This window comes from Dicentrarchus labrax, unplaced genomic scaffold (assembly GCF_905237075.1).
Source record: "Dicentrarchus labrax unplaced genomic scaffold, dlabrax2021, whole genome shotgun sequence".
NCBI lineage: Eukaryota > Metazoa > Chordata > Actinopteri > Moronidae > Dicentrarchus > Dicentrarchus labrax.
The window spans coordinates 1-14412 of NW_026136957.1; the positions used below are offsets into that span (position 1 = coordinate 1).

The 14412-nt window shown below is 37.2% G+C and overlaps 1 long non-coding RNA gene and 1 pseudogene across 1 annotated transcript; one reads left to right on the top strand and one right to left on the bottom strand.

Moving 5' to 3' along the window:
- The first annotated feature begins 501 nt into the window (after positions 1 to 501).
- On the top strand, positions 502 to 2427 carry LOC127360851 (uncharacterized). Its single transcript, XR_007883947.1, has 3 exons — positions 502 to 928; positions 1958 to 2129; positions 2370 to 2427. It is a non-coding gene; the product is annotated as an uncharacterized LOC127360851 (long non-coding RNA).
- Positions 2428 to 7562: 5135 nt separating this feature from the next.
- Positions 7563 to 13813, bottom strand: LOC127360850 (uncharacterized; annotated as a pseudogene).
- Positions 13814 to 14412: the final 599 nt, after the last annotated feature.

Consider the following 14412-nt stretch of genomic DNA (forward strand, 5'->3'; position numbering starts at 1 on the left):
CGTACAAGACATTATTCATTCTGGCCCTCTCACATACATATATTCTTCTTTCACATACATATATATTCCCTCTCACATACATATATTCTTCTTTCACATACATATATATTCCCTCTCACATACATATATTCTTCTTTCACATACATATATTTTCACTCTCACATACATATATTTTCATTCACACATTCATATATTTTTACTCTCACATACATATATTTTCACTCGCACATTCCATATATTTTCTCTCTCACATACATATATTTTCACTCACACATTCATATATTTTCACTCTCACATACATATATTTTCCTTCACACATTCATATATTTTTACTCTCACATACATATATTTTCCTTCACACATTCATATATTTTCACTCACACATTCATATATTTTTAAATATGTATGTAAGAGGAAAATATATGTGTGTGAGAAGAATATATGTGTGTGTGAGAAGAATATATGTGTGTGTGAGAGGAATATATGTGTGTGTGAGACAAAGTATACATGAAACGGAAGGACAATAGTGGAAACGGAAGGCAGGCCATTTTATCGCGCTGTGATTGGCTGAGAAGTTGGCGCGAGGTCATGTACAGGTCATGATTAACATGGAAGGGAGAGAGGAGACCCGTGCACTGCAGCAAGCCATTGGGGTATTAAGAACTATTTTATCATCATCTGAAACAGTCACATCATTGTCCTCGTCCCTTGAGCAGCGGAGGACAAGCTCATCAGGACCTAACGTTTCTCTCAGCACGGCGGAAAGTGAGATGAGAGAACTTTTCAGACCTCGAAACTCCCAAGTCGCTCCCGCAGCCAGAGCAGCTAACGTTAGCGCTACACAAGGACACACTGGAGGATTGCGGCAGTCTTTACGATATGAGACACAGCAACACTTTGGCAACTGGGGCTCCAGGAAAAGGAAAAGGTAAGAAAAACGTAGCGTTACATGGTAACTTAACTGGAAGTTACTGAATCCCGAATGCTCGTTTGCTAATTTGGCTGCAGTCAATGTCTATGTTACATGTTCGTAAAACCCGTAAATCCTCCTTAGTAAAAACAATAAAGGCAATTAAACAATCTTCAAATGACAGAAAACATCGAAGGCTGTTTTGTACTTTTGAGTAACGTTTGTATAAAATGGGTGTAAATGATTCTCTGTGTCACTCTTAGGTTAAGTTGGTAATCTCATAATAATGTGTCTAACGTTAGCGGTAGCTACATAACCTAACGACAGCTGTGGTTAAGGTATTATCATTTTCAGTTAATAGTTCAACTTCACGTTAAGTTGACTTAAGGGCAAATCAAGGTATGTGTAAGATTATAGAGCATTATAGAGCAGGTGAGGAGAGACATGGCTGACACTCTCCCAGCTCCATCATATTTTATCTTTCAGTAGATTATAATATATCTTTTAACAGCATAATCAACCAATGTTGACGATAACCAAAACTGCTAACTGCAACTTTTGGTATTTTGAGTGTTCTGGAATTTAAATTTAGTCCTGTTATGGCAGTTGAAAATTTGAGCCAGAGTCAGGCCATATGATATCGGCCATTTTAGTCAGCCATTAGTTTGTGTCAAACTGTGGAGCTGATGTTAATTCTAGCTTGCGTGGCTAAAGTGAAGAGTTGTCAGCAGTAGCAGGTTCAGTCAGTCCATATCAAAATATTGTCAGAACATGCAGTATGTTTAATGGAATGTAGACCAGAAATACAGAAATTTTTTCATTCCTAAATGACAGTAGAGGGTTACTAATTTAACTAATGTAACCCTGTAAAGATATTGACAATGCCTAATTTAAAGTAGTTTTATTGCAGTCTGCTGTTTGGGCAGCCTTCTATGTCTCGTTGTTGTTTATCCATCAGCTTGTTATTAATGAATCAAATAATAGTATGTACTAGTATTAGTGCAATGTTAAAGGATCCAAAAATAACATGTCTGCTTTGTTTTGTAGGGCCAAAACACATTATCACGATACTTTTAACAAAGATGTCATCCTTCTTCCAAAACCATTGAGCAGTGCTGTCGTCAGGCATTGCACAAAGCAACAGTTACATGAACAGGGATAGAGCACTGTCTGTCACTGAACAAATAGGGGATGCCTTTGGAGAAATTCTCTTTGTAAGGTAAGGACTACTATTAGTTTTAATTATGTCCAAACTGTGGTTATAAATGACTAACTGAAATTAGCAGTGCCATGAATTATTCTGGCATGAATTATTCTTTTATTTATTATAAATTCGGTTGTGTCCATCTCAAAAGAGGAAATGGAACATGACTGATCAGTTTCACTGTCTTGTGCAAAAAGGTTTGTTTGGGCCTATTTTTTTCTTGAAACTTTTACAATTTTACCTGCTGTTTTTCAGCTTGGAGTTTCTGATGGCATGTGGCAACAGACTGACTTCACCTAAACTGCGTGCCGGACGAAGTTGGATGCAAATCTCATACATAAAATATATAGATCAAAAGCCCTATACATCAGACCGTCAAAGCCAATTCTGGTATGTTATATAATTGAATTCAATTGCAGAATAATATTAAACCCACTGTAATAATAACCCATAAGTGGTGCATAAACATGCATGCATTAAGGTCAAATCTTGTCAGTTAGCTCTGACCTTTAGTATATTTTCATTAGTGTATCATGTCAAACCATATAAAGTCATTCTTAGAAGTATAATAAATATAGATCTGGTGTTTCCAGGTACTATTCAGTTTACAGTAGACATTTAGTAAATCTGAAATATATGCTGATATGTTTCTCATGTCTTTCCAAGGATGATATTGCAGGCTATAGCAGTGGCGACAACAATTGTGAGGAAATCACTGGTTCAGCAAGGCAGCTACGCTCCTCATCTCTACCACAAAATAGACCCTCATATGCATCTTCAGAGAACTTCACCAGTCCAATGACTGTGTCCCCACCAAACTGTGCTTCTGCAGTTCAACCTTTACCCTCTTCACTTGGGTGTGGAGGGATATTTACTCAAACTTCTTCTTTGACCTCCCAAAGCAGTATATCTCCCAACCGCAGCAGCATTTCAGCATTAATTATTCTAAATACACATTTGTTGCATCTTTGTTAAAACAATAAGGTGCTAATATCTCCCTTTCACACACATGTATCTTCACTCTCACACACATATAAATCAATGTACTCACATACATATTTTGTCACTTTCACATATGTACATACTTGACACTCATATGTGCATGTATTTTTCTCAATGAAGTATCCAGTTTTTCACTGACGGGAAGTTCTTTCTTAAACAGGAAGTCACTTTCAAACCAGGAAGTAGATGTGCAACATGATTTCAGCTTATAACCTTAAGTTAAATAGGAGAAAAATAGAATGACCCTATTCAAGGTTATCACGTTTTCTTGTCTAGTGCAGTTTTCCTTTGTGGGAGTAAGTAGCAATGAAAATGACATTAGACTTTTTTTAATAATGTCTTAGAATGTATTGAACTAATTCAAAGAGAAGATGGAGATCATTTTGTCCAAGAGAGGCTGTTTGGAGAACTTCGTGATCACCTCCAAACGTTATCTGGATTTCTGACAATCTCAAGATTTACTGAAGATTCAAGAAATCGAGAAGCAGTCAACACATTACGGTCCTTGTATGGATGTCTTCACTTTTTGCTGACTACTTATGAAACCAGACAAAGAACCAGGTCTGAGAACAGTTATGTCCTGTTGCCTCCACTTGTCATGACTGGACATCAAGGCAGACCACAATACAGTATTTCTGTAGAGCAAATCTCTCATTTAGTATCTCTTGGAATGAACTGGCAGAGCATTGCAACATCCTTAGGGGTAAGCTGTCGGACTCTCTACAGGCACAGACACCGGCTCGGCATTCAACCATTGACATATGCAACATTGTCAAATGACAACCTAAACAGAGTTGTTGTTGAAATTCTTCAGTCTACCACAAATGCAGGTGAACGATACGTGCATGGGAGCTTGAGGTCACGTGGGTTACGCATTCAAAGGTGGCGCGTTAGACAGAGTCTGCAAGAAATCGACCCCATTGGACGGTCCTTCAGAAGACGCCATGCAATACGTCGACGAATCTACAGTGTTCCAACCCCCAATCAACTTTGGTGAGTATTCCCAACAGACCAGAGTAGCACAAAGTCACCAGTCAGCAGTGATGGAATGTAATTAAGTTGCCTACATTTATTTAAGCACTGTACTTGCGTACAAATTCTTATATTCTTCAAATATTTTTTTAAGGCCACTCCACTACATCTCAGAATCAAACATTGTAATTTTACTTTACTACATTTTTTATGACAGCTTTAGTTACTATTTACTCAGACTACTCACGAAATTTTGACATTGAGAGATGTGTGGTTCTCACAGGACAGTCACACTACAAACATATGATGATCTTATACAATATGATGCATTGCTATACTACCTTACTATTACTACTACTACTAGTATAAAAGTACTTAACATTAGGGTTTTTTTTTTATATTGTGTTTGTGTTGTTCAAAGCAGTGGAGCTTGAATGTGTATGATCATTCTGCTCTACTTTGTCCACTATGTTGTAAATGTGTCAAAAACACAATTTAGTTTATTCCTAATTTTGTTTTGGGCAGCATAGCAAATACTTGGTCCTGAAATAAACTTTTATGTAACTGGAAATTGGGTTGTCTAGCAATTAATGTATGAATTAACATATCTTAACTGATGCTCTATTTATACTAATCACAAAAACTCATAGTGACTGTACCATTTTCTTGTGAGCAACAGCAATTCATGATACATCCCGCATTAATTCATGCATTAAATCATGAGTCATAGGGTAAGTATATAATTTTTTCTTCGTGTATTAGGAGCGTACTTTTACTCCATTACAGGATCTGAATACTTCTTCTACCACTGGTTTCTTAAAATCTGCTTGGAAGTGGTAGAAGAAATACTGAGACGCTTTCTTTGAATAAAAGTCAATATAAAAAATACTTGATTTAGAATAACTCCTGCACAGTTTTAAGTCTACAGCAAAATGGACTATCAAAAGCAAAAGAGCTCAATATTGGTAATTCTTTATTTTAGTGTTAGATTATTGATGAACAACCTTGGCCTTGTTATACTTTTCCCACAAATAATTTATTCTGATTTCATTTTCTCTTAGGCACATAGATGGAAACCACAAACTTGTGAGGTGGAGGATGGTGTTCCATGGCTGTGTTGATGGTTTCAGTCGAACCATTATCTACCTTGCTTGTCTGGACAATAACAGAGCTTCTAGTGTTTTGTCACTTTTCATTGCTGGTGTTCAGAACTTTGGACTACCATCTAGGGTCAGATGTGATCATGGACTGGAAAACACTGGTGTTGCCCGTTTCATGCTGTACAGGAGAGGACTTAACAGACATAGTGTTATCACTGGCAGGTCAGTGCATAACCAAAGGATTGAGAGATTATGGGCAGAGTTAAATCGAGTAGTGTCCTTTCATTTTGTTAATCTTTTCAATTTTATGGAGGAAAATGGTGTGTTAGATTCACTTAATGAGCTCCATTTATTTTGCCTTCATTATATTTATTTGCCACGAATTCAAAGGGCTGCCACTGAATTTCAGAACCAGTGGAATAACCATGGTCTTTCAACACAAGGGGGGCAAACTCCTCTTCAGCTGTGGCAAAGAGGCATAGTCAACAATGCAGGAGTGCATAACCCAAGTATGAATGGTATTTGTGAAACAGAGAGTGGCTTTGGTGTTGATGATAACATATCACACTCAGAGTTGCAGACAAACAATGTTGTTGTTGTTCCATCAATTAACATTACCATCAGTAACACAACAATAGACACACTTCAGCAGACTTTCAATCCATTTGAAGATGATGGAAATCATGGTATTGATTTGTTCTGCAACCTTGTGCATTTTCTTGAAGAAAGGCATTCCTAAAATCTTACCCATATTGAATACAAAGAAAGACTTAACTGATATGTATGATTTGACAAATAGACTAAGACAGGGGTCTCAAAATGATAGCCATTGCCATTTCCCATAAAATGATAAAGATATATTATAATTTGGCCCACAATCAATCCAAATTACAGCTTCATATACAATTAAAATAAAAACACGATTCTATGTTGTTTGATGCAAAAGAATCAGGAAAGGTCCAAAGTGCCTGCAAATGTGTGCAAACGGTTAACAATAAGAGAGCAAGTGTCTGGCCTTCATTCGTTGTTGAACTACAAAAAATGATTTCATATGATAATATAAAATAAATGTAAACTGATGTTATTTTGTGTTGGTTAGTAATGTTAATATTTTCAAAATATTGTGCTTTCCTGTTGCACTTGAATGTTGAAGTGGCCCTTCTGTGAGGGGGTCATGTGTAACGTAAAGAAAAATAAAGAACCCACTGCCAAACACAGGGATAGTATAGCATTACACTTGCATTTTCCGTTTTAAGTTCATGGTTGCATTTTTCTTCCATTTTGTGGATATTTATAGTGTAGAGAATGTTCATACCATTTTCAATGTGATTCTGTGTGCTTAAAGCACCACATTTACATTGTTGAGCTTTGTTTCCTTACTTTAAATGTTCAATGAAATTGTAACCAAACAAATGTGTGAAACCAAATTTTATTGAAGGTTTTAAAGAACTCAATAAATTGACTGAACTGTTACTTTTTTTAACATATGTCCTTTTTTTTTTTGAATAAAATGACAAAAAGTTAACATCAACATTAATGCAAGATCTCTAGTCAGTGAGAATAGGATTTAGGAGAGGCATAAGAAGCAACACAGAAGCAATAGCACGACAACAAAAACAGGAAATAGTTTCACATTGCACATAAATTGACCCACTGAAGACACACTTTGTAATGTTAAAACAGCTTGTACATATTGAATAAAAAGTTATCTGACCATTCAGAAAAATTTAAACCTCCTGTTTATCAGTTTAAGACCCTTTCCACAGTAGGATTAGTGTAGAGCAATACTATGCTCAGCCAATTCAATGGAAATCAGCTCGGTGACATTTCAGCTTGACATAAAAGCAGAGCATTTGGATGCTTTAAAAGAAAACCGTGTTTCCTCAAGAGATGTAAAATGATAATTTCATGACAATTTGGAAAAGTATATATTACTTGCTTTAAATCACAGCCTTGATGTGGTGGAAGAAAATCATTACAAATCATTCACTCTACTACACATATATAATATTTAACAATTGAACTTACCTTTGTTTCAGTACAAGTATGCTAAAGGTGACCTCCTCCACTTATATAAGAGGAGTTGTCCTCCTTATCTTGGACCAGGTGAACAACACTATGTAAATTAAAACGATTTACCAATGAACTTATCAGTGAAAACAAGCTCTTTAAATTCAGTTTGGTTTCAAGATTACTAGCAAACATCCTGGCTAAAATATAGAACAAAGTTCCAAACCAATTTTAAGCTTACTACACAATACCTTTCTACAGTAAAAGTGTTTTTATTGCCTTCATAAAACTTTATTAAAACCTGAACTGTACTTAAGATATTAGCACCTTATTTTAACAAAGATGCAACAAATGTGTATTTTCTAAACAAAAAATGTGTGAAGAACGGTTTCAGGATTATCAGCATGCTTACTCAAATTTTGACCTTTAACAGAATACTGAGAAAGAGGCCTGTCCACAAATTAAGCCATTCCAAAACCATGGGTATTGCCCAATGCAAAATCCATGTTTTCCTGAAAGGCTCTGTAAGAGGTGTGCAGTGGCAGCTTCAAGCAATTGATGCAGGTGTTTGCAATGGGCAGTTTCGAAGGGGTCGCTGTGTCCTGCTCTTGGTGAAGAAACTCTATTGAAGGTTGTGGAAAGAAGCCAATTGGTGGAACTGTATTGGCGCCAGTGGCAAAGGCGAGAATTGTCCCCAGCTTCTGTGTTCCCTCTTGATCTAGAAAAAAGCAATACATCAAAAAGTTGATTTAAAAAACACTGCATGCATCACTACTCTTAACTTATGTACAATGACAAGATGCAGTGCTTTATTGTTTTTTCTTAATTATTAATTAAGTGATTCAAGAACCGCTTAACCTTCTGCATCTGTTAGATAGTCTCTCCAGAAAGGAACAACGACTTCTTCAGCATGCCTCCTATTGCTACCAACTGGAGACAGATTGATGGTAAAGAGGCTGTCAACCAGGTCAGCGGTGAGCATTGTAGGAGACCAGCATAGAAGGGCGGAAACTCTCCGGATGACCTTTGATTTTGTCCAGCACACCAAGTGTCCTCAGTCCATCCCTGAATCTGAGTAAAAAAAAAAAAAAAAAATTAAAGTGTTGTGATTGGCGACTGAAGTTTTGACAAAAAAAGTTTGTTTTACCTATTCACATGTAGCAGATGAATTAATCAGAGAGGAATATATAAATGTAAAATTGTGAGTATTTGCTAAGGAATGAGTAAGGAGCAAATCTGGAATGACCAGATAATATATGAATTGTTAATAAGTAGTTTGTAGTCATTAGAAATTATTCACTTAGTAGACAATGATGATTTACTAGCAAACTGAGTAAAATATACTATATTAATGAATCAGGTAATGATAAATATCGGCGAATCGACATGCTGACCACTTTCTTCATGAGTTATTCCTGATTAACTATGAACAAGCTGCTGAGCAGTACAAAACTATTAACTTACTTACTTGTGCTCCCACAAGTAAGGTTATATATCATGAGTAGTTACTAAGTAATCCGTTATTAGTTTGTTATTATGACAAGTAGCTACAGAGTTCTTACTGGTGAATTTAAATACTCTGTAGGTAATCATTAAATGTCCAGTGTGTAGGATTTAGTGGCATCTAGATGTGTGGTTGCATTGCAACTCACCTGCTCCCCCTTCCGCTTCAAGAGTAAAGGAGAAACTGGTGGCCGCAAAATGTGAAACACAAGAGCGCCCCCTATGTAGAGGCACTGTTTGGTTCGTCTGTTCTGGGTTACTGTAGAAACATGGTGGTTCAACATGACAGGCTTGATGGAAAGATACTTGCGGAGTCCGTAAATTAAAGCAGCTCATTCTAAAGGTAAAAAAACAAAACCGGTTCTTATATTCAGGTGATTAAACAAAAATGAAAAGCGTACCTACCTACCTACTGACCTATGAATATTATATTTCCTTTTCTGCCAATAGATCCTTCTCAATCCCTACACTGGACCTTTAAGTAATTAGAGATTACTTAGTAGCTACTTATATCACCTTAGTTGAGGTTGAACAGAAAGTGTATCAGTGATTAAGCAATTAATTGTAAATTCCGCACTGTAGCTGGATCAGAGTTAAATATGTTTATTTAACAAACATTTATGAACTAATCAGTACCTACTGATTCATTAATATAGTATCTTCATTAAGTAAAATTAAATAATTATCAAGGTCAATTCAGGCTTTAGAGGACGGAAGGCATGGTCAAGCACACTATATACTACACACACACAGAAATGGCCCATAGAAAACACACACACGGGAGTCTTCATGGGTTTCAGTTCCTTATTGAATTGGCTAAACAGAGGGATCACAATTTACCTCTCAAAGGACCACGCACTCTGTGTAACACTTGGAACATCAGGATGTCATCTACAAGCAGATTCTTGTCTTCCAACCTCACAGTGGCCTCAGGCAGTCAGCATTGGCCAAATACTCCTCAAGTGGCTGTGTTGTTGCTAACAGATCTTCAAATGTTTTGCACTCTATGACCTTGCAAGAGATACATTAAACAACAAAATCTGAGTGCTGTAATTAAACCTCTTCACTAGCATAGAAACAGACATACTTATGTACATCAAATTCTTAAACTAAGAAAAAGTTACCCTTTTAATTTTTTCCTGCAACTCCCTATCCGCAACATCTTCTAAAACTGGCGTAGCTAGTTCTGGGCCATCAACAAGGCAAGAGAAAGAGTTGGGGTTCAGAAAGCCTGCACACCTGGAGGACCGCCATGTACAAGGCTTACTACGATGGCTCTGCCCTACAGTAGAGTGCCTGTCCTCTCTCATGGCTAGAGAAAATTAAATCATTATATTATTTGACAGTCCATGTGTAAAAACTCAACAACAACTTGTACCACCATATAAATTATATGATAGCTTAATGTAAATGTAATAAGTGATTAATTGGAATTTGAGAGAACACATCAATGATATGAGATTATACCTAAAACATGTCCAGCAATGTCAAGAGCCAAGTTCATTTTGCCTTCTTCTCCTTCAAACATTGGAGATTGGGGCCCACTTCCATTAGTGGTCTTAGAAATTCTCTTCTTAGTCCCCCTAAGTCAACTGCTCTACAGGTACTCCCATATCATCAGAAAACCTGACAGAAATAGTGTGACATGGATCGTATGTCCCTCGTTTAAAACCTCTGATGGCTCCATCAGGACTGTGGATCTGTTAATGTTAAGCTTGCTTCCTTCTTCTAGTGGTTTTATTTTTGTTGCAAGATCCTGCAAAATGTCACTCGCTGGCATCAAACGCCCTGTGGTCCTTCTGAAAGAGCAAACAAGATAAATATAAGTTTGAATACATAAATGCTCACATACAACTTATAGTATATTGATAAGTATTTAATATTGTGAAATGTAAAAAAGTTGATATAAAATGATTTATAATATCATAATTTTGGACACAAAAAGCTCTACAGCCACCAGAGGGATAAAATATACAAGGCTTTGGATACAGGTACAGTATTTGTAATCAGAAATTAGTTAATTGTTGGGTTGGCTCTGCATGAAACATTTGCATCATGTACTAACTTTTCACTCTCTCGGGCTTGCTATTATAGCCAGGTTCAATTCTCATGGTCAGAAGGCGTTTCAGAGAGGGCAGTCATTACTGAAAGGTAGTTCTCATAGTTTGCTGATTGATGGTGTGTTGAGGGTATAGGCAGAACAATGACTTGCTGGAAGGCTGCTCTGGTAGGGTGAAGTTGAGATATCTTCTGCAAGTCAGGACCAGAGTTGGATCAACTGTAGTTACTCCCTCTGTGTGATGAGGTAGAAAGCTGACTGGTAGAAGGGCGGCTCTCAGTGGACATACTGGCACCGGAGCAGAAGAACTGCTTGCTGAAATGCTGCTGCGGTTGGGAGATACTCTGCTTTGGGAGGTCAAAGAAGAAGTTTGAGTAAATATCCCTCCACACCCAAGTGAGAAGGGTAAAGGTTGAGCTGCAGAAGCACAGTTTGGTGGGGACACAGTCATTGGATTGGTGAAGTTCTCTGAAGATGCATATGAGGGTCTATTTTGTGGTAGAGATGAGGAGGCGTGGCTGCCTTGCTGAACCAGTGGTTTCCTCACGGTTGTTGTCGCCACTGCTATAGCCTGCAGTATCATCCTGGGAAAGGAACATAAGAAAGATATCAGCATATATTTCCGATTTACCTAAATGTCTACTGTAAACTGAATAGTACCTGGAAACACCAGATCTATATTTATTATATATTTCTAAGAATTACTTTGGTTTGACATTCAAGGACCAGTATATAGGATTTAGTGGCATCTAGCAGTTAGGTTCTAGATTTCAGCCAACTGAATAACTCGCCTTCCAAACGTGCATGAGAAGCTATGGTGTCGCTCTTAAAAAAGGCCCTAGAACCAGTGTTTGTCTATTCTGGCATACTGCAGAAACATGGCAGTTCAACTTGGAGGACTTCATAAAAGAGAACCCAGCTCCCTTAGTAAATAAAAATGGGAAAACCCCTAAACCCTAAGGTAACACCAACTATCCATATTTTCAGTTGATTATACACTAATGAAAAATATACCAAAGGAATCAAGAGCTAACTGACAAGATTTAGCCTTAATGCATGCATGTGTATGCACCACCCATGGGTTACTAATACAGTGGGTTTAATATTATTCTTCTACAATTGAATTCAATTATATAACATACCAGAATTGGCTTTGATGGGTCTGATGTATGGGACTTTCGATTTTATATTTTGTATGTATGAGATTTGCATCCAGCTCCCTGTCCGGCCACGCAGTTTGGGTGAAATCGGTCTGTTGCCACATGCCATCAGAAAGTCCAGGCTGAAAAACCAGCAGGTAAAGTTGCCAAAGGTTTAATAAAAAGCAGGCCCAAACAAACTTTTTGCACAGGACACAGTGAAACTGATCAGTCGTTGTTCCATTCCCACAACAGAATTTATAATAAATAAAATAATAATTCATGCCACTGTTCATTTCAGTTGGTCATTTAGAGAGTCACAGTTTGGACACAATAAAAACAAATAAAAGTCCGTACCTTTGTCAGTAAGAGTTTTTCTCCAAAGGCATCCCCTTATTTGTTCAGTGACAGTGCTCTAGTCCCAGTTTTGGAAGTCAAATCCATTCAATATATGTCCCTGTTCATGTAACTGTTGCTTTGATACGATACTGACGACAGCACTGCTCGATGGTTTTGGAAGAAGGGATGACATCTTTATTGAAAGTATCGTGATAATGTGTTTTGGCCCTACAAAACGAAAGCAGACATATGTGTTATTTTTGGATCCCTTTGCATCATAATTACATGCCCTTATTACTGGTGCATACTAGGTACATACAATTATTTGATTCATTTAAATTAATAAGCTGATGGATAAACAACAAGACAAAGAAGGCTGCCCAAACGAAAACTGCAATAAAACTCCTTTTACTTTAAATTGAGCATTATCTTTACAGGGTTACATTAGTTAAATTAGTAACCCTCTACTGTCCATTAGGAATGAAAAAAAATTTCTGTATTTCTGGTCTACATTCCATTAAACATACTGCATGTTCTGACAATATTTTGATATGGACTGACTGAACCTGCTACTGCTGACAACTCTTCACTTTAGCCACGCAAGCTAAATTAACATCAGCTCACAGTTTGACACAAACTAATGTGGCTGACTAAAATAGCCGATATCCTTGGCCTGACTCTAGCTCAAATTTTCAACTGCCATAACAGGGACTAAATTTAAATTCCAGGACACTCAAAAATACCAAAAGTTTGCAGTTAGCAGTTTTGGTTATACGTCCAACATTGGTTGATTATGCTGTTAAAAAGATATATTATAATCTACTGAAAGATAAAATATGATGGAGCTGGGAGAGTGTCAGCCATATCTCTCCCTCACCTGCTCCTATAATACTCTATAATCCCACCACATACAGTTGCCCTTAGGTCAACTTAGCATTGGGTTGAACTATTAACTGAAAATGATAATGCCTTAGCCACAACTGTCGTTGGGTTGTGTAGCTACCGTAACGTTAGACACATTATTATAGGATTACCAACTTAACCTAAAATTGACTTACAGAGAATCATTACACCATTTTATACAAACGTTACTCAAAAGTACAAAACAGCCTTAGATGTTTTCTGTCATTTGAAGATTGTTTAATTGCCTTTATTGTTTTACTAAGGAGGTTACGGGATTTAGAACATGTAACATGAACGTGACTGCAGCCAAGGTCGTAAGCAGGCATTCGGGCTTCAGTAACTTCAGTTAAGTTACCATGTAGCGCTACGTTTTTCTTACCTTTTCCTTTTTCCTGGAGCCCCAGTTTGCCAAGAAAAGTGTTGCTGTGTCTCATATCGTAAGACTGCCGTTCCTCCGGAGTGTGTGTCCCCTTGTGTGGCCTTCACGTTAGCTGCTCTGGCTGCGGGAGCGACTTGGGAGTTCGAGGTCTGAAAGTTCTCTCATCTCACTTTCCCAGCCGTGCTGAGGAAACGTTGGGTCCTGATGAGCTTGTCCTCCGCTGCTCCAAGGGCCGGAACAATGATGTGACTGTTTCAGGATATTAAAATAGTTCTTAATACCCCAATGGCTTGCTGCAGTGCACGGGTCTCCACTCTCTCCCTTCCATGTTAATCATGACCTGTACATGACCTCGCCAACTATAAGCTAATCACAGCGCGATAAAATGGCCTGCCTTCCGTTTCCACTATTGTCCTTCCGTTTCATGTATGTGCTGTCTCACACACACATATATTCCCTCTCACATACACATATATTCTTCTCACACACATATATTCTTCTCACACACACATATATTTTTTCCTCTTACATACATATTTAAAAATATATGAATTGTGAGAGAAAATATAGTGTGCGGAGTGAAAGTATATGTATGTGAGAGTAAAAATATATGAATGTGAATGAAAATATATGTATGAGAGAGTGAAAATATATGAATGTGCGAAGTGAAAATATATGTATGTGAGAGTAAATATATGAATGTGTGAATGAAAGAATATATGTATGTGAGTGAAAATATATGTATGTGAAAGAGAATATATGTATGTGAGAGGGAATATATATATGTATGTGAAGAGAGAATATATGTATGTGAGAGAGGAATATATATGTGAAGAAGAATATATGTATGTGAGAGGCCCAGAATGAATAATGTCTTATCTGACCCCTCATA